A 20,725-nucleotide genomic window follows, 5' to 3' on the forward strand; every position below is an offset into this window, starting at 1 on the left:
ACAACTAGAAAGTAGATGACTTTAGATGCCTTGATAAAATGTTCTTTGCATAAGAAATTAGGTTGGAGTCCAAATGGTGAATAGAAAGGTCATGTGTACTATGTCGTTCCTTTGTAAGAAATGAATGTTTATTGAAAAAAGTAAAAATGGGTGTGTTTAAGAATAAGAAAAGTTGTTGTTTGAAGTAAGAGCTGGGGATGTAAAGAAACATAAAAGTAAGTTGAGAAGGAATACTTTAGAACTATAGGTAATAAAACACAAATTATAGAGGATCAAGTATGAATGACCACTCAGTGAGCAAGGACTGAGTATAATCATGACTCACCTGAGAAAGTCATGGCTGAATGAAATTTATCAGATCTTCTGAAAAAGAAAAATGTGAAATTTAAAGAACAAAAGGGAATGTGAGTGGATCAGGGGAAGGAATCATCCCGCTCGCGCGAACTGGGAGGCTCCACCCACCTGCTGAGATGTCATTATGTCCTATTTTTTACCCTCTGTGCATGCACAGAAGGCTCTGTGCATGCGCAGAAGAGGTGCACACGGTCACACTCCCGAACCAGTAGCAAAAGTAAGTGCATATCACCCCTGGAATGATGGTTTGCAAGAATGGAAGATATGAAGAGAGAGGGAGGGAGGGAGAGACCTAGTGAATGAGTTCTAGCTGTGTTTCCTTTCTTTTTAATCTTATGCTTTAGTTTTTTGGTTTACTATTTCTTCCTCCTTTTCTGAATCTTATACAGGTAATCCTCGCATCCTGGACATAAACTGTTTCAACTCCTACCCTCAAAACGACACTATAGAGCACTGCACACCAGAACAACTAGACACAAGAACAGTTTTTTCCCGAAGGCCATCACTCTGCTAAACAAATAATTCCCTCAACACTGTCAGACTATTTACTGAATCTGCACTACTATTAATCGTTTCATAGTTCCCATCACCAATCTCTTTCCACTTATGACTGTATGACTATAACTTGTTGCTGGCAATCCTTATGATTTATATTAATATATTGACCATTTATGTTGTTAAATGAAAAATTTGTTAAGTGTATATGACCCATTTTATAACTTTTCTTGCCACATTTGTTAAGTGCAGTTGTTAAGTTAATAACACGGTTGTAAAGTGAAACTGGCTTCCTCATTGACTTGTCAGAAGGTTGCAAAGTGATTCCTGAACTCTGCAGCCGTAATAAATATGAGTCAGTTGTCAAGCATCTGAATGTAAATCACGTGACCACTGGGATGCTGCAATGGTCCTAAGTATGAAAAATGGTCATAAGTCACTATTTTCTGTGCCATTGTAACTTTGAACAGTCCCTAAATGAGCTGTTGTAAGTCAAGGACTACCTGTATAAATATTGTTTGCCCTGAAATAGAATTGTATAATGGGCTTGTATGCATAGAGTAGAAATATTCCTATTTGTATAAAGGTGGAACAATTGTTCATTATGCTTTATTGTATAACTTGCATTCTAATTCAGAAAGATTTTTTTCCCTCCCATTGATTAGGAAAATGCATGCTAAGATACCTACTGAAATAATTAGTGGTGTGCTATCAGTTCATAATATTTATGTAGCAGTCAGATGGCTTTATTTGCAGTTGCTGTCAAGATTAGGATAAACTCGCTAAAAATAATGCTGTGAACTGTGATTATTTTAATTAATGTGGAAATTATATGGTAGCGTGCTTAGTCTTGTGGTGTTTTAATCAATTTGAAAGTCATATGGTAAGGTGTATTGATCCACGTTATAATATTCCAGGCCACTTGCTCTCTTGTAGATATTAGAATTATGAACTGGACTGAACTTGGCTACTGTTGGAATAATACATATATACATACTATTGGAATAATATATATAAGCTTGTATCGTCCAAAAATGAGGAGTCAAAACTTCTTAATTCCTGGACAAGCCAAACTTCCCAAAGTCAATTTATTTGGAAGATGCTAAATTATACAATAAGACAGAATCTCCCAAAAATACTGGATCAGTCCAAAGACTGCATTGCATACATGGAAGGCCTGTGGAGAGATAAATGGGCAGGTTGCAGATTTCATATCCCTCTCTTCGAAGTGAACAAGTGTCACTGAGTTGATAGGATTTTGTGGATCTTCAGGATCTCTCTTTCAAATCAATGCTTTGGATCCAAGCCATTATGAACATATCAGAGACAAACAAAACCTGATTTTAGGATCCTATGACAAACTGAGTATTATGTCCTTAAATATGACTTGTAAGAGGAAGTATTCTTTCCAGTAATTTAAAAGTATAGATAGGAAATACATATATAAATAACCAAGGGGGACGGACAGACTGAGTTAAGGCTAAATTAAGACTAAGTTAAGTTAAGACTAAGTTAAGGCAAAATACCCTGGGGGAGGCTTGAAAAAAGATAGACTACATAGACAAAACAAAAGAAGACAAAAACCCAAAATACAGATAACAATTCCTGTGCAAAACAAGGTGGCAGATTAAAATCCAACTCATAACATTTCCAAAAGAATGCACATTGGAAGGAATCAGTTTAGAGTTGAAGGTCTGTACATTTCCTGTAAATTGTTCTGCAAAAAACATCTGTTTTGAAAAGTGGCATATCAATCCTTAAATAAAAAAACCCACAAAAGTATTATGGAAAAGTTGCTTCAAATATTGAATTCTTGGAGGGGCCATCACTTCCCAGCAGAATGACGACTCCAGCATGACTCTAGTTCCTTATGCAGTAGTCCTTGCCGTACAACAATTGGTTTAATGATCATTCAAAATTCCTTATAATCGGTTTTCATACTTATGATGTTGTGGCATTCGTATGATCACATGGTTAAAATTCAGAGGCTTGGCAACTGACTCATATTTATTGCAGTGCCTTGGGGTCTTGTGACTGTCTGACAAGCAAATGGGGAAGGCAGATTCACTTTATTTATTTTATTTATTTATTTATTTTTCATATTTATATACCGCCCTATCTCCCTAAGGACTCAGGGCGGTTCACAGGCAATTAAAATACATATAAATACAGATTAAAAACGACGATTAAAAAACTTATTCTATTGCCAAATTATTAAAAACAATATAAATAGTAAAAACCCCTTAAAACCAATAACTTTAAAATCTAATCCAGTCCCGCGCAGATGAATAAGTGTGTTTTAAGCTCGCGACGAAAGGTTCGGAGGTCCGGAAGTTGACGAAGTCCTGGAGGGAGTTCGTTCCAGAGGGTGGGAGCCCCCACAGAGAAGGCCCTTCCCCTGGGTGTCGCCAGACGGCACTGCCTAGCTGACGGCACCCTGAGGAGTCCCTCCCTGTGAGAGCGCACGGGTTGGTGAGAGGTATTTGGTAGCAGTAGGCGGTCCCGTAAATAGCCCGGCCCTACGCCATGGAGCGCTTTAAAGATTGTCACCAACACCTTGAAGCGCACCCGGAAGGCCACAGGTAGCCAGTGCACTTAACAATCATATTATTAATTTAACTGCTGTGATGCACAACAAATATAGCAAGAAAGGTCATCAAATAGGGCAAACCTCACTTAACAAATGACTTGCTTAACCACAGAAATTTTGGGCTCCATTGTGGTCTAAGTCAAGAATTACTTGTATAGTTAATTTTCTTGAGGAAAGAGTCAAGCTGCGAGCAAACTGATTTTTCCTGATTCTTATTTCAAATTGACTAGCATCGACCCCCCCACTGCACCCCGTTTTGGCTGCCAGTGCGCTGCAGGAGGCCGTCCAGGCCAAAAATGTTTTGGCTGGCAGAGGGCTATCAAAACTAAAAACAAAACAAAAGGAGAAATGTTTCTCCTTTTGCATTTGAGCATGCAAGAAGGGGCAGGAAAGGAGAAAGGGAAAGAGGAAAGACAAAGAAAAAGAAGAAAAGATGGGAAGACAGCAAGGAAGAAAAAAGAGGGAAAGAGGAGATGGAAGAAGAAATTAGAATGAAAAGGGAAGGAAGGAAGGAAGGAAGGAAGGAAGGAGAGTATAATGAGAGTGAGGAAAAGCCTGAGGGAAGTTAGCACTTGGCCACCATAGGTGCCCCCTGACACGAGTCCTGTGTCACACCCATCATGGCCACGCCCACCCGGCCACACCTAACATGACCACTCCCACCCCCGGCCACACCCTATGCCCCTTGGCCCTTCGTGGTCAAACACAACCCTGATGTGGCCTCAATGAAATCGAGTTTGACACCCCTGCTTTAAAGAATCTTAGCAGGACATATATTGTAATTCTTTCTCTTAACCTTAACAGCATAAGCTAGAGCATATAGACTGCTTTGTACATATGTGTTATATTTCAATTTGCTGCTAGGAAGCATACGTATATTAATTGAGATGAGACGGGGATGTGGAAGAGATAGAGAAAAATTTCATGAAAGTTTGTACTTGTTTCTCTTACAGTACTGGACTCTTGTACTGGACTCTATGGCTATGCCCTTTTCATGGAAAAGAGCCTTCTCTGCCATGGCTCCTGCCCTTTGGAACATCTTACCCCTCCAGAGTGAGATATGCTCCTTCTGACCTTCTATAAAGACCTGAAATGGTTCCAATTGTTGTATACATGTTTGACTTAAGCAGTGAAGTTGTTTGATATTTTGCATATTCTCCACAGATCAACAGAAATCATAATTATATTCTTTTGATTTTTAAGATAGGACTAGGTTACCAGCTGGGGACATAGCTAATTCCTTCAACCCCTCAAATCACCCGAAATCTCATTGCATCTTGTCCAAGAATGCCAAAAATCATACGACCTCTTGTACAAAAGCTTGGGATTGCTATTAGACTTAAGGCAAGATCTTTTGAACATTACAAAATTGGACAAATATAAACTGTTATAACGTTTAATGTATAGATGATGAGGATTGTGATGCCAATTTCTGCTTTCTGTTCTAAAACAGAAATTGGCTACCGCAGTGGAAGAAACTTGCTCAATGAAAACGAACAGGGTCAGAACTGTGAGGCATTTGGGATAGTACATTTTCCATAGTGGAGAATGCGAAGCTTGATTTAATTGTGCATTATGTGCTGTCTGTATTTTTTTTAAAAAAAACATGTCCTGCGCTGACCTTGCAAGAGCAACATATATCCTTGTGAACACTTGGCTTGATTAATCGTCTCATTGATCACAAGGCTTTTGATAGGGCTGTCCTGTTGCTGGCAGCTGTTTTTGGAGTACTTGGCACACTTCCTCATTGATTTGTGCTATCATGATCATATTATGCTTGCCCAGCATTCTTTACAAAGGTGACGTATAAAGTAGTGGGTCAACATTAAATTGGCACTCCTGGATGTTAAAAAACCTTGAATTATGTTGACCCTGGCAACATTCAATGCTTGCTCATTCAGCCCCAAGCTAATAAAAATCTATATTCACATCACACCAGCCATTTAAAAGACCTTGCAATGAATCATACTCTCTGTATGCTAAACTTATGTTCTTGTTACACCTTTCTTTATTCTTAAGTTAGTAACCTGTCTAGGAAAACATTTTAATGTAAAATATTTAGCACCAAATATATCTTGTTCAGGGTAAAGGTTTATCCCAGGCTTCTCACCCTGGGTCTCTCCAGTGATTTTTATTACAGGCCCTCCTGATATTATATTACTATTCCCCTCATCTGCAGCCACCATTGTTGTATCTGAAACATCCTGGAGTCTCAGGTAATGGATGGCTGGTCTTTCTCATCTAGCATTCTGATTCTAACAAAGGTCAGGCAGAGTCCTCTGAAAATTCACCTGAAAGATGTAAAGGCTATACTTCTCTTTTAGTGCCTGCTTTTTAGGAATATACTAGCTTTGCACTTGGTGGCTTTTTCTACCTGAAAAAATGAATCATTACAATGGATTTTTTAAAAGAGAAAGTGGCTTTAGGTTTGACTATAATTAACATTTTTAAAACTTTCTGCACTGATATAGCTTGAGCTACCCTGCACTTAATTTGGGCTCATCTGAACCTTGAATGAATGAGAGTGATTAGCAGTTCTATCTCTAGCAACAGATAAAACCCATGAGCAGTTGTGCAATCAAACTTGGGAAAACAGTTCTAAGAATTTGCATTCATCTTTTTTCCCTGCATAATATAGATTCCTGTTTAGCCGGCAATATTAAAAATACTTTTGGTCCTGTTCATATTATATATAGTTTTAAGAAGCAATCAGAATGTACACAAAATTGTCTCTAATGTCTGGCAATCACAGGGACCCATAATTGTTTGACACCAAGAACAAAAATTAATAGGTGAAAGTTCAGTTGTTTTACCTTACTTTTCTATCTTGATTCAGTTTGCAGAAATATTTGCAATCTCTTAATGCCACACCTAGTTTATTAACCCATTTGTGATTACAGAGAGCCAGAAGGACTACAAAGACATAAGATGAAACCGAATGCTTTAAAATAAATAAGCAACCCACAGACCAAGTTACTTGCTAATAGAGAATAATTCTAACCTTTCTAATTTTCAAGGAAATAAAGGACGAAAGAATATTAGGAGTAAGAACATCCTACTTCTTTGCATCATTCAGTTTATCAGTTGGTAACTTTGGTAGTTTCTTAACTGAAATCTCAAATTTACCATTAATCCTCATAGTGTATGCACCACTTGACTGATTACCCTCTGGTTTATATTTTTACACATGATCTGGCAGCTGTCAACTAAACAAATGGAAGATAACATTGTCTGAGTCTTCATAAATTCAATATTTCAGTGCAATATTTTAACACCGAGCTTATTATATACTGATACTCTCCATCTTTGTCGAAACACTGTGCCATTTTTAAGACATTCATAATTTGCATCCTGGCTGTTTCCTCATATCCCACCCAATAGATTTCATTTTAAGCAAAGGTCATAGAAATGGGTAGTAGTAAGTGTTGGAAAAAATGTCTATCTGGGTTCAGTTCCAAGTGGGGAAAAAATCACTAGAAACATGGAGACTGCTTGGAAAGATGGTTTAATGGTGGACAGAATCACATGGTTTGAGTTCTTAACCAGAAAAGGGCTAAGATGCTGAGCATGCCTTGGTTTTATGCCCTCTCTGAGCTTTGAACTTCCTGGGGCACAGGAGGAGTATCCTGATTGGTTTCAGACTCCCAAAGGGTGGGGGTCTTAGCTAGCCTTGCTGGCTGATGTAATCTTCCCAGGTGCCATGGTGACTTTCTGTTGCTAGATGGGTCCTATTGTGTTGCAGATGATGGTCCATTGACAAAGGTGGGGGCGGGGGAATTGGGTTTCTGCTTCTGGCCCATTGACAAAGGTGGGGGTGGGATGTAGGAAGGTGGGAACTGCTTTGTCTTTAAAACATGTTTTTCCATTTCTCATCCAGGGCAATATAATATTCTGCCTTTTTTAATATTTCCTAAAATATTTCATTCTTCTAGGAGAGGGTTGGGTGCTAACTTCCTACATAAGTAAGTAGAGTAGCTAATTAGCACTCACTTTTTCTGCTTCTAATTTATGGATTGTTAATTTCTCTCATCACCTGTTGGGACCTTCCAGTGTTCCTTGACTTAACTTTTTTTATGTCTCAAATATTATGCAAGAAGCAAGCTTTTCCCATTCAATCCATGTACTTATTACTTCAGATTTCTGCACATTTGTCTAGTGAGCTGCAAAATATTCCCCATGTGGGACCCAGTTGCACAGGAACATTTATTTCTGAAACTATTAAGAAATGCAGAGCAGGATAAAATGCCTTCTGTCCTCTATGGTAGGTTAGCAGCAAGTCCTCTGAATTTTTCTTTCCAGAAAATCAGATAATAGATGACTTCATGATGGGGGTTCAGGATGACATAGGCTCTTGACTCACTGCTGAGTTGAAAGGCAATCCATCCTTTCTTGAATCATTCGTTCTTGAATTTTTACCTGCTATATAATATATTAATTTTATGAGAGTAGAAAGGACCCATACTTTTCGTGGGCACCCCGATTGTTTCTAAAAATGAAAAAGTCAAGATCTGAGGTGAGACGGTCTTCTGTGTGGAAGGTTGTGTAACTATGGTTACTGCTGAATTCTGAGGAATATTTAATTCACTGTTCAATACAATAATCTTTAGGGCATCACAAGATACAAGGTCTTCCTCTTGAGAATCTTTTATCCTAAGATATAACTTTTAAAAATTCACTTTTGGGAATCAAAAGATATAATTGCTTCGTATATTTGATTTGTTTGACATTGGCATAATATGTTGCACGAATCCAGCCAACTAAGGCTTACAGTATTTATTAAACCACAGTTAATAAAAATCGTTTCTTATGATACACAAAGGTAATCAGTATATAAAATAACAGCACCTTCCTATAACCAGTCAAACTATAATTCTCAGAGTTGTGCAATGCTTTAGATTCAAAGAGAAAATGTGCCTGGGGGCGTGTGGGAAAATTCATTAAAGCAACTGTGTGTCATCCAAGCTGCAGAGGTAGGAAAAATAATGGTTTGTTTAAGATAAGCTACGTTCACACCCCTCTGTATTTCACAGCATCTTTTCTCCTTCAAATCTGAAATATTACTTCAGCCTATCACCACAACTGTGTATTTCTTAAACAGCCATTTCAAAAGAGTTCCTTTGCTGCCAAGGAATTCTAAATGTTGTGATCCTTACACAACTTGGGGAAGGATGATTTATTGGGCACAAAGTAGGATACAATTTAGGATCTTTTATACAATTAAGAGGTCTTCCACTGAACTACTGGAACATTAAGATAAGGATGGGTTGATGACTTAGAAAGACATGTCCATTTACATTCAACAAATATTTCAGAAGAAAGACAATGACACCCAAATCTTCATTTTCTAGGCTGAAGGCTAAGCTGGCCTATTTACCTTCGTACTGAGAATGTCATGTGCATATTTTAATTTAATATATCATATATTTTAAATATTATTAAAAGTTTGTATCTATTAAAAAAACTAATAAAAATATCAAATATTTTTGGCCGAACATTTCCTAAAAATAAAACCAGATTAACAAGGCAGCTGTAAAAAAATTACAAAATTACAGACCGATCTCTAAAATTACAGACCGATCTCTCTTTGCTGCGTCACCTGCAAAGTCATGGAATCAATCATCAACCAATCCATTACCTCACACTTAGAAACTAACAACCTACTCTCCAATAAACAATTTGGTTTCAGGAAAAAATTATCATGTAACTTACAACTTCTCCACTGTAAAAACATATGGACTACAAATCTTGATCAAGGCAAATCAATAGATGCAATCTACATAGACTTCTGCAAAGCTTTTGACTCAGTAGTACACGATAAACTTGTCCTAAAACTAATATCCTATGGCATCTCAGGACCCCTTCACAAATGGATATCTGCTTTTCTGTCTAACAGACAACAAGTGGTCAAAATTGGCAATGCTTTATCAAATCCTGTTCCTGTCAAGAGTGGCGTTCCTCAAGGCAGCGTCTTTGGACCAACACTCTTTATACTATACATTAATGATCTTTGTGACCATATCTCAAGTAATTGTGTTCTCTTTGCTGACGATGTCAAACTATTTAACACCACAGACAATACTTCTATCATTCAAAACGACCTTGATCATCTAACCGCTTGGTCTAAAAATTGGCAGCTCCAAATTTCAACCAGCAAATGCTCAGTTTTACATATAGGAAAAAAGAACCCAAAACTAAGTACATACTAGATGGAGATTACCTTACAGACGACCCCCATCCCATTAAAGACCTTGGAGTTTTCATGTCAAATGATCTAAGTGCCAAAGCCCACTGCAACTACATAGCAAAAAAAGCTCTAAGAGTTGTAAACCTAATCTTGCGTAGCTTCTTTTCCAAAAACACCACACTACTAACCAGAGCATATAAAACATTTGCTAGACCAATTCTAGAATACAGCTCGCCTGTTTGGAACCCTCACCACATCTCTGACATCAATACAATTGAACGTGTCCAGAAATATTTTACAAGAAGAGTTCTCCATTCCTCTGAAAACAATAAAATACCTTATCCCACCAGACTTGAAATCCTAGGCTTAGAAAACTTGGAACTCCGTTGCCTTCGACAAGACCTAAGTTTAACTCACAGAATCATCTATTGTAATGTCCTTCCTGTTAAAGACTACTTCAGCTTTAATTCCAATAATACTAGAGCAACTAATAGATTTAAACTTAATGTCAATCGCTTTAATCTAGATTGCAGAAAATATGACTTCTGTAACAGAATCATCAGTGCTTGGAATACTTTACCTGACTCTGTGGTCTCTTCTCATAATCCTAAAAGCTTTAACCAAAAACTTTCTACTATTGACCTCACCCCATTCCTAAGAGGACCATAAGGGGCGTGCATAAGCGCACAAACGTGCCTACCGTTCCTGTCCTATTGTTTTTCTTTTCTTCTTCCTATATATATATATGCTTATACCTCCTTATATTTACTCATATATGTGTTTATATACTATAAAATCTTTTTTGTATGATACCTACATATATTGTTGTGACAAAATAAATAAATAAATAAATATCTTGTTGGTTCTAAATTCTCTTTCACTGGGGACCTATTTGCCCACAATGCTATAACTTGGTATTTCCAAGGTTGAATCATACATTGGACATGAATCCTCTAACTCTCAGATTAAAAATCACTTAGTTTTTTCTGATACTAGAAGTTACAGGAAACATGGCAGATACAAAAACTTGATGAAAGCACCAATTTTAGGGCCTCATTGGATGCCCTCAATTAGCATTCAATGAAAAAACTTTCCTGATCACTGCAATGAATTACATAGAGCTTTATGGTATCTAGGGAAGCATGTTGGAGTTAGATGTGACTGTATCACATGCAAAATTAACCAAGAAAGGGCTCTTCCATCATAAACATATCTAGTAATAATAATTGCAGTTGCTCCATTGAAGTCTAAGAAAAAAAGTCTACACAGGTAGTCCTTGACTTACAACCACAATTGGGACCAGAAATTATGTTACAAAGTGAGAAATTTATTAAGAGAGTTTTCCCCCATTTTATGACTTTTCTTGCCACATTTGTTAAGTGAATCACACTTAAATAACACGGTTGTTAGGTGAATGTGGCTTCCCCAGTGACATGCTTGTCAAAAGGTTGCAAAAGTTGATCACATGACCCCGGGACACTGCAACCACCATAAATGTGAACCAGTTGTCAAACATCTGAATGTAAAACATGTGATCATAGGGATGCTGCAACAGTATCCCATTTTTCACACAATAGGTGTGAAAAATGGTCATAAGTCACGTTTTTCAGTGCTATTGTAACTTTGAACGGTCACTAAATGAAGTGTTCTAAGTCAAGGACTACCTGTATTAGCAAAACAGTTATCATAATATTCTTGCATTATAACAGTTCACTAAGTCTTTGGATATTTTTCAAATCTTTGAATTTCTGTAGTAAGTTAACTGTATTCTACTCTAGCACCTAACAAAATAAATAAATAAATAAACAAACAGAAAAACCTCATTTACATGTGTGCACTGCCAATATCATTAGGGTAAATTGGTTATTAGCAATTTATGCTGCAAAGCAGTAAAACACAATATAAAAGTAGTATATTAATGGCAATGTTGCCCTCTCAAATCTATGCTATGAGATACACTTTGCAATCAGTAATTTCACTGATTGCAAGAAACAGTATGATATTTACCACATTAACATATTTGTAAACAAATTACTGTCTACTTTTTTTTGCATTTTACAATACATTTGGCATTCTGAAGTTAATAGAATAGCTCTGTGCAATGCTTTTTGTAATTCAGTTGGAATAGCACATTGTAATCTTTTTCTAATCCTTTTCAGGTCTACAGAGGATGGGGTAATTAAGGAAAAATTACTTTTTCATGGTGTTATAATGGAAGCATCCTAAGAACGGAATCTGTTTCAATTACCACTTTCCAAAAAGTAAGTTGGGTTGCCAGACAAGCAGGGTTGGCAAAGTTCTTTTGAAATAACAAGTCAAATCTTTTGCGGTTATGAGACGTTTTCAAAAAAAGAGGGATACCACTTTAATAGATTGCATTCAGCACTCTCAGGGTAGCATGGGCTCATGCAGGGTACTCAGAACCTGATTCTCCATAAAGAAAAAGTGGATTACACCCCTACTTCCTATTGCAATTTATATATTACCCAAAATGTTTCCAAAAATTAGCATGCAAATTTGTAGAATGGTTGTTTTCATGTAAATAGAAATGCTTCTCCCCATATTTGGGAAGACGGTGAGCTCATCTTCACATTCAGCCTTCCATCCTTCCAAGCAGGGGTGGGCTTCAAAAATTTTAGCAAAGGGTTCTCTGCCCAATTCCTGGGTGGGTGTGGCCATGGTGTGCGTGGCCTAGTTGGCTTCCTGCACGACAGCCAGGGAGGGGTGTGTTTTTGCCCTCACTGGGCTCTGGAGGCTTTTTCCGAGGCTTCGGGAGGGCGAAAATGGCCTCCCCCAGGCTCCGGAGGCCCTCTGGAGGCCGGAAACAGGCCCATTTCTGGCCTTCCTGAATTTCCCTGTTTTTCACCCTCCCCATGGCTCTGCACCCGCCCTGCACTTACCTGCATCCAAAATGGGCCACATGGGGACTCCTGGGAGGGGCAGATTGGAGTGGGCGGGGACAGCCGGGAGTGGGATTTGGGGGTTCTCTGAACTGCACAAAGGGGTTTAGAGGTTCTCCCCAGCAAACCCCCAGCAGCCCACCCCTGCTTCCAAGGAGGGCAAAATGAGGACTCAGATTGTTGGGGGCAATATGCTGACTCTGTAAACTGCTTAGAGAGGGCTGTAAAGCACTATGAAGTGGTATATACTGTAAGTCTAAGTGATATTGCTATTCTCCTAACCACAGTATGAATACTTTACTGTATTATATGACACATCCTTAGGACATTGGCTTTATCTCATTCCAGCTTGCAGCTGAAGCAGCTGAAAGTCATTTTCACGCTTGATTGTGTGTGTGTGTTACCTTTACTGCAATTTCTTCCTTAGATTAAATATACTAAATAAATATGTTAAATGGATCAGAATCCCTCTATTCTTGGTGTTACATACCATAAAAGTGAAAGCCTATGGAACTGTGGGGTTTTCTGCAAGTGGGCAAGGTCAATTGCCCACTTGTCCAGTATATTTACAAGCAAGTGTAAAGTCCAGGATATTTACAAGATGTTCCTCCATGACAGGAGGACTCTGGTTACCTGCTGGTGATTTAATTGCCCATCACTTCATCCAGGAATGCATTATTGGGATTCTTATCCCAATTACTTATCACTAAGAAGATTAGTTGGTGCTTGATGTTACTTATCTCCACCAAGATGGTTTCTTATCAGTGCTTTAATGTAGGCCAGGTCAGGAAATAGTCACCACAAGGATTTAAGAATACTACGTTATTGTACAGTATAACTACCAAATATTGAAAGCCTACCCAGATTTCTCAGCATGGAAAAATATCTTCTTTCCCTGTACTTATTGCACATAAGAATTATTATCTACTTCTTCTGCATAGCGTTATCACGAGATTTTTAGGGAAGGTCAGGTGGAGCCATGATGTTCGCAGGCTGCTGTAATGATTGTATGTTTTCACTCATATCCGCTTGCATCTGGACCTCATTTGGGCAGTTAGGCTATTTCAAGACTTCTAAGGGGGAGTCGAGCTGTTTGCCAAAGCACCTGAGGGTAGAACAAGAAGCAATGGGTGGAAACTAATCAAGGAGAGATGCAACTTAGAACTAAGGAGAAATTTCCTGACAGTTAGAACAATTAATACGTGGAACGACTTGCCTGCAGAAGTTGTGAATGCTCCAACAATGGAAATTTTTAAGAAAATGTTGGATAGCCATTTGTCTGAAATGGTGTAGGGTTTCCTGCCTGGGCAGGGGGTTGGACTAGAAGGCCTCCAAGGTCCCTTCCAACTCTGTTGTTATTATTATAATTGTTATAATATAACAATTATTATTATTACTGTAATCTGGGACTGTTTTCATCTGTTGGAAGAAAAATCCTTCTGGGGTCAGCTCCAAGTGGGGAAAAAGACACTGGATTCATGGTGGCTGTTTGGAAAGATGGTTTAATCGTGGACAGGATCACATGGCTTGAGATCCCAGGCAAAAAAGGCAGATGGAGTGGAGAGAGAGAGAGACAGAGATTTAAACCCTCTGTTGGGATTTGAATTTGAGCTTGTATTCTGATTGGTTGACAGACTCCCATGGGGCCATGCAGGGGTAACTTTGTAGGTTGCGTTTTTGAGTCCCAAGCTTGGTTGACTCTTGCTGGGTGATGATGTAATGAAAGGGCTTTGGACAATTCTTACTATGGCTCTGTTTCAGCGATGAAATGCTCCCGGTTCGGACTGGATTGCCTGATCCGGTAGCAGTGGTGGTGGGTGGTTCAGAGAATTGGTAGGAAAAATCCCTGCACCTTCCATCCCAGCTGAGCTGCGCCATCATCAGAGTTTTTTGTTTTTTTTTACTTTTAAAAGCATTTTTTCTTCACCTCTGACGGTTGCGTGGCTCAGCTGGGTGCTAGCCAAAAAACGTTTGTGTGTGTGTGTGTGTGTGTGTGTGTGTAGAGTCCATTTTTCCTCCCAGCAGGCTCCCTGAAGCCTGAAGCCTGCTGGGAGGAAAAATGGACTTCCCCCCTCCCCAAGCTAACAGGCTTCAGGTAGGCGGGGAGGAAAAACGGTGTGGGTGGGAGGGTCGTTTTTGAGAGAGAGAGAGAGAGAGAGGGAGAGAGAGAGAGGAAGGAGGGAGGCAGGGAAGGAAGGAAGGAAGGAAGGGAGGAGTACAAACCTGGCACTAGATGCAGCTTCAGAGGATAATCCAGGTCTGGAAGGGACCTGAAAGTCCTCTAGTCCAGAGGTCTCCAATCTTTTGAGACTTGTGGACTTCAACTCCCAGAATTCCTCAGCCAGCTCATCTCTGGGAGTTGAAGTCCACAAGTCTTAAAGTGGCCAAGGTTGGAGACCTCTGATCTAGTCCAACCCTGCTCCAGCAAGACATTGTTAGTGAGTGTCTATCTTTTGATCCCCCCCCACTCACATAGCCATGCCCACACATCACATGACCCCCCACCAAGCCACTCCCACAGAACTAGTAGCAAAATTTTTTTAGATGTCACCCCTGCTCTGTTTGAAGGAGGTAGATCTCTGTTATGTAGAATAGACTAGCTCAGGCCATAATGGCCCATAATGGGGGCTGAGTTTCTGCCTCCCTTTTAGGGGAAATATTCTGCCCTTTTAATATTTCCTAAAATATCTCATTTTCCTAGGAGAAGGGTGGGTGCTAATTTCCTACACATTTTGTGGAAGCTGATGAACTTCTGTCCCAATCCTCTCTTTCTGAGAAAGATTCTACAGAATGTGGACGCATCGTCTACAGATGATCAGAAATGAAGAGCATTATCTGGATCTCTTCCGGTCAGGATTCAGGCTTAGATATGAGATGGAAATAATAATGCTTGCTCCTATAGATGACCTCTTTTGAAACCTGGTTAACAGCCCTCTTAATAATAATAATATCAGAGTTGGAAGGGACCTTGGAGATCTTCTAGTCCAACCCCCTGCCCAGGCAGGAAACCCTACACCATTTCAGACAAATGGCTATCCATTTGATAATATTAGACAGTACTTATCATTGTGTCTGTAATATGATGTAGGAAGTTAGCACCCACCCCCCTCCTAGAAGAATGAAATATTTTAAAAGGCAGAATATATTTCCCTGGATGAAAAATGGAGAAACATGTTTTAAGGACAAAGCAACTTCCTGAATCCCCCCACCTTTGTCAATGGGTCAGAGACAGAAACTCACTCCCCCCACCTTTGTCATCATCTGCAACACAATAGGACCCACCTAGCAACAGAAACACACCATATGACACCTAGGAAGATTACATCAGCGAGCAAGGCTAGCTAAGACCCCCACCCTCTGGGAGTCTGACAACCAATCAGGATACTCTTCTTGTGCCCCAGGAAATTCAAAGCTCAGAAAAAGCATAAAGCCAGGGAGCGCACAGGATTTCATCCCTTTTCTGTTCAGGAACTCAAGCCATGTGATCCTGACCACCATTAAACCATCTTTCCAAGCAGCCTCCATGTTTCCAGTGTCTTTGTCCCCACTTGGAACTGAACCCAGATGGATATTTCTTCCAGCAATTAATCTAGGGCTGGGTGTACAAATCTTCGTAACTGGTGTTGCACCTCAAGTTCCTTAAAGAGAATAACAGAATAACAGAGTTGGAAGGGACTTTGGAGATCTTCTAGTCCAACCCCCTGCTCAAGCAGGAAAACCTATAACTTTTCAGACAAATAATTGTCCAATTTTTTTCTTAAAAACCTCCAGTATTGAAGCAGCCACAATTTCTGTAGGCAAGTCACTCCACTGATTAATTGTTCTAACTGTCAGGAATTTTCTCCTTAGTTTTAGGTTGGTTCTCTCCTTGATTAGTTTTCATCTATTGCTTCTTATCCTGTCTTCAGGTGGGAAGGCAGGACAAGGACAAATATGTCCTTCTCCCTACTTGTGGTTCCTTTTTTTTTTTTTTTGGAATTTATATCCCGCCCTTCTCCGAAGACTCAGGGCGGCTTACATTGTGTAAGGCAATAATCTCATCCATTTGTATATTATATACAAAGTCAACTTGTATTGGCCCCCCCCAACAATCTGGGTCCTCATTTTACCTATCTTATAAAGGATGGAAGGCTGAGTCAACCTTGGGCCTGGTGGGACTCGAGCCTGCAGTAATTGTAATTGCAGGCAGCTGTGTGTTAATAACAGACTGCATTAGCCTGTTGAGCCACTTCCCAGCCCTTGCTTTTCTTGGAAGCATAACTTCAATGACTGAAGTTATTCTATGTTATCTCTTTGTCTGCCACTACTTGCTCTTGGTCTAAGAGCCTGCTAATCTCAGATAACTTCTTTCTTTTGTTCTCAGACACAAATTCATTTAATGCTTTCTGGGTGCCTGCAGGTATAAGGAATCCTGGAAATAACTTTGGAGAAAATATTCAGAAACTGTTACAAAAACAAAAGATGCAGATGCATTCCTTGAGCCCTGGGGAAAGTAGTTGGAAGGGATTCAAACTGGCCCCTCCCTGACTCCCTGGGTCTAAGAGGAGAGGAAGTATGCAGACTTGCAGGATTCTGTTTTGTTACTAATGCAAGTAATGTTCTAGTTTTTTTTATGGAGTCTGTTTCCTGATCTGAAAAAATTTGAATGGCTGACAGCGAGAATGGTTAATGATATAAAAATGCTGGGTGCAACCAGGCACTCAAAAGGCCCACCCCTTGTCACACAGATATCAATAAACTGAAATCATAATTATCCACATTAATCAATTCTGCAAGCCATTGAATAATTAGAGCCATATGTTTGTTTTTCCAATACTGTACAATAAGTCTTTTGACTTGTAAGTTCATGTTTTTTGTCCAGAAGTCAACTCTCATGGGATAGCAAATATTAAAGCTCAAAGAGGACTGTGTGTGTGTGTGTGTGTGTGTGTGTATTTGCTTCTTATGGAAATAAAACAGTAGATTTAAATAAAGTGTAAATTTAATTGCATCTCTAACCACATAAATGCAATGAATTTAATCCAAAAATATTTCTTGTTGAAAAGGATGTCACTTAAAATCTATAGAAAGTTTTGCAGTTATTTGAACCTCTTTTTTATTGATTAAATAAAACATACAAGCAAAATAACAACAACAACCCAATAGGTAAAAGTAAGATATACATAGAATAGAATAGAATAGAATAGAATAGAATAGAATAGAATAGAATTTTTTATTGGCCAAGTGTGATTGGACACACAAGGAATTTGTCTTGGTGCATATGCTCTCAGTGTACATAAAAGAAAAGATACATTCATCAAGGTACAACATTTACAGCACAAATTATGGTCAATATATCAATATAAATCATAAGGATTGCCAGCAGCAAAGTTACAGTCATACAGTGATCAGTGGAAAGAGATTGGTGATGGGAACGATGAGAAGATTAATAGTAGTGCAGATTTAGTAAATAGTTTGACAGTGTTGAGGGAATTATTTGTTTAGCAGAGTGATGGCCTTCAGGAAACATAGTCAAAGGATAGTGAAAAAAATACGAAAAAGTCTAAAAAATTAGAAGGAGTGCTCCCCCCACAACTTCATTCTCCTATCTCATCTGTTGTATATTTTTTCAGTTCCCCGCTTTTATACATTTGGATTTTTTGTTTTGTTTTTGTATTTAAATAATAAAAACAAAGAAAAAAATCCATCCCTTGTTTGCATGATGTTTATAGAATATGGATTAGCTTTAGGAGGTAAATCAGACAGGAAACATGACCAAATGAGCTAATCCTACTTTATTGTAAGGTTGCACTAACAGAATCTTGCAAATCTGAAGGGATTTCTCTTCCCCGTCTCCTTTACAGTTCCAAAACTAGGAAAAGTCTTTTCTGAGCCTCTGGCCCCTCCCACATTCTGCTGTGGGCTAAGGTAGCCTGTTCCCTTAGTTGAATCTTGTTGCTTCCCAAGGTCTCCCAAGGCCATTCCCACATGCCATCATTATAGAGATTGGAGATTTGGACATGTGCTTTCTTCCAGTAGAATATCACTAAGCATTGCCTATTCCTGCAATGTACTTCAAATAAATCTTTAAGTTATAGCTTTACAACCTGCTTAACTAATTATCACTCAGGTCAAATTCTCATTCTTAGGAACATTCATGTTCTCCTTAAAATACCTTTAAAGTGGCTTAGACTGGTGAGTCCTTCAAATGGAACCATTATGAGGCAATATTCTTGAAATCTGAAGAACAGATTTACCCTGTTCTGTAAATCTATACCCTGAACAGATTTACATGGACATCCTATGACAGGGGTCTCCAACCTTGGTCCCTTTAAGACTTGTGGACTTCAACTCCCAGAGTCCCTCAGCCAGCAAAGCTGGCTGAGGAACTCTGGGAGTTGAAATCCACAAGTCTTAAAGGGACCAAGGTTGGTGACCCCTGCCCTATGAATTGAGCAACCTCTGTACTTCCATAAAACTGTATGTTATGTTCCTATTATAAATTTCACACAATGTAGAGTTGACTTGAGAGACATTCTCTCCCCCTCCCCATTAAAGAAGAATGGGGGGTAGATAGGTGGGGATTTGCTTTTTCAATCCCTATAAAACTGCTTGTTTAATTCATAGAAAGGATAATAGAAACCTCATATTGATATGCAACTCTTAGACACTTTTAGTGTTTAATGCTAAGTTGCAACAATTTACAAGGATTTTAATACTATTTATATTAAATCCATATGTAGCTTAAGAGTGGGGATACACTGTACATGGAAACAAATTTAAGCAAAAGTTAAAATAACATTTGCCATAACAACTTTCATCCATGTATTCTTCAGGCATCTGTCCCTCCAATATGCATAGATATAATAGTGGACCTAAACTTTTTTATAGGATAAAAGAAATAGAAAATTATCTGTCTCCATTCTTTGCTAATCACCAAGAATTATTTGTGTAATAAACAGTCTTGATGATAAGATAAACAGTCCTGATGATAAGAACTAGGATTTACAACAGGTGGCCTCAGGTCATATGTGGCCATTCTGTAACCTTGGTTATCCTCCAGATCACTTCTGAAAGTTGTCACTGAATTGTATTTATTTAAATTACAAAAGGGAGTGTATGCATATGTTGTGTATACACACACACACACACAAACATAAACATACAGTATGTGTATATGTGTGTAATACATTTTTGCGGGTGTATGTACACACACACATCATGGCATCTATGTATATATTCAGATGTCGTGATATATCTATACCTAGATTTGAATATTTGAAAAAGTAAGATTTTGAGGGGTGAAACTGATGACAATGTCATCACATTAGAAGTGTTCTAATTCCCAGATAAGTGCATGAATAATTTGTCTAATAATCTCTTAAATTCCTTCTTTTCCAAATAGCTCTGAGTATGAAAGCTGTCCTAGATCAGATAGCTTAATAAATTAATCAAAGTGATGAATTTAGAAATGATATATGTGTATTCAACTTAATATTTCAAGTGTAATTCTTTAGATTTTATGGAGGTTCTCAGTCATCCAAGTCATGGTTGTCCCAAATATGCTTTTTCAAAAGGCAACTGGACTTTCTGTTTTTTCTTGAAGACGTTTTGCTTCTCATCCAAGAATCAGAGCTGAAGAAGCTTCTTGGATGAGAAATAAAATGTCTTCAAAGAAAAACAGAAAGTCCAGTTGCCTCTTGAAAAAACACCTTTGGGACAATTCTTTCGGTTGTTTTCATAAAAGCCTAAAACCTATTTTCATGTACTTTTCCCCATAAACTGTTATGTTGATCCAAAACCACCCGCCCACGCATCCTCCAACCACCATTAACTAATTATTTAGAAATGTTTAGACACATGTGCTAACATACTAACACACAAACTCTATAATCAGTAGTGTGTGCACTTGTTTTTTCCTGCCTAAGTACAAGAAAAACTGAATCACATTTTGTTGGATAGGGCCCAATGTCTTCAAATCTGTCAAGATCCTTCTTGAACCAATTGTTGGCAAAGGAAAGAAATATAAATGAGATCTGCCATGGATATTGAAACTTACAATATGTTAAAATGATACTATCGAGCATTGGGTCTAGAATTACAAAATTTGGGCTGAAAAAAATCCAGATTGTCACTTAGCAGCGCAAAAGAGGAACAGGAAATTCTCTTCAATGCCATCTAGCGGTCGCCCTCATTTAACTTGACCCAGCTGCAGCATACCAG

At 38.6% G+C, this 20,725-nt stretch overlaps 1 long non-coding RNA gene across 6 annotated transcripts in view; it reads left to right on the forward strand.

Annotated features, from left to right (window-relative positions):
• The window catches only part of LOC131191351 (uncharacterized), a 68,927-nt gene that overhangs the window by 36,042 nt on the left and 12,160 nt on the right, over window positions 1-20,725 (forward strand). For 4 of the 6 annotated variants that reach the window (XR_009153474.1, XR_009153475.1, XR_009153477.1 and 1 more), the window contains 2 exons: window positions 4,393-4,492; window positions 11,783-11,884. This is a non-coding gene — a long non-coding RNA (uncharacterized LOC131191351). Of the gene's footprint in view, window positions 1-4,392; window positions 6,484-11,782; window positions 11,885-20,725 lie in introns of all 6 variants that reach the window. The other 2 variants (XR_009153476.1, XR_009153479.1) reach the window with 2 other exon arrangements.

Source organism: Ahaetulla prasina, chromosome 2, assembly GCF_028640845.1.
Source record: "Ahaetulla prasina isolate Xishuangbanna chromosome 2, ASM2864084v1, whole genome shotgun sequence".
NCBI classification, from domain to species: Eukaryota; Metazoa; Chordata; class Lepidosauria; order Squamata; family Colubridae; genus Ahaetulla; species Ahaetulla prasina.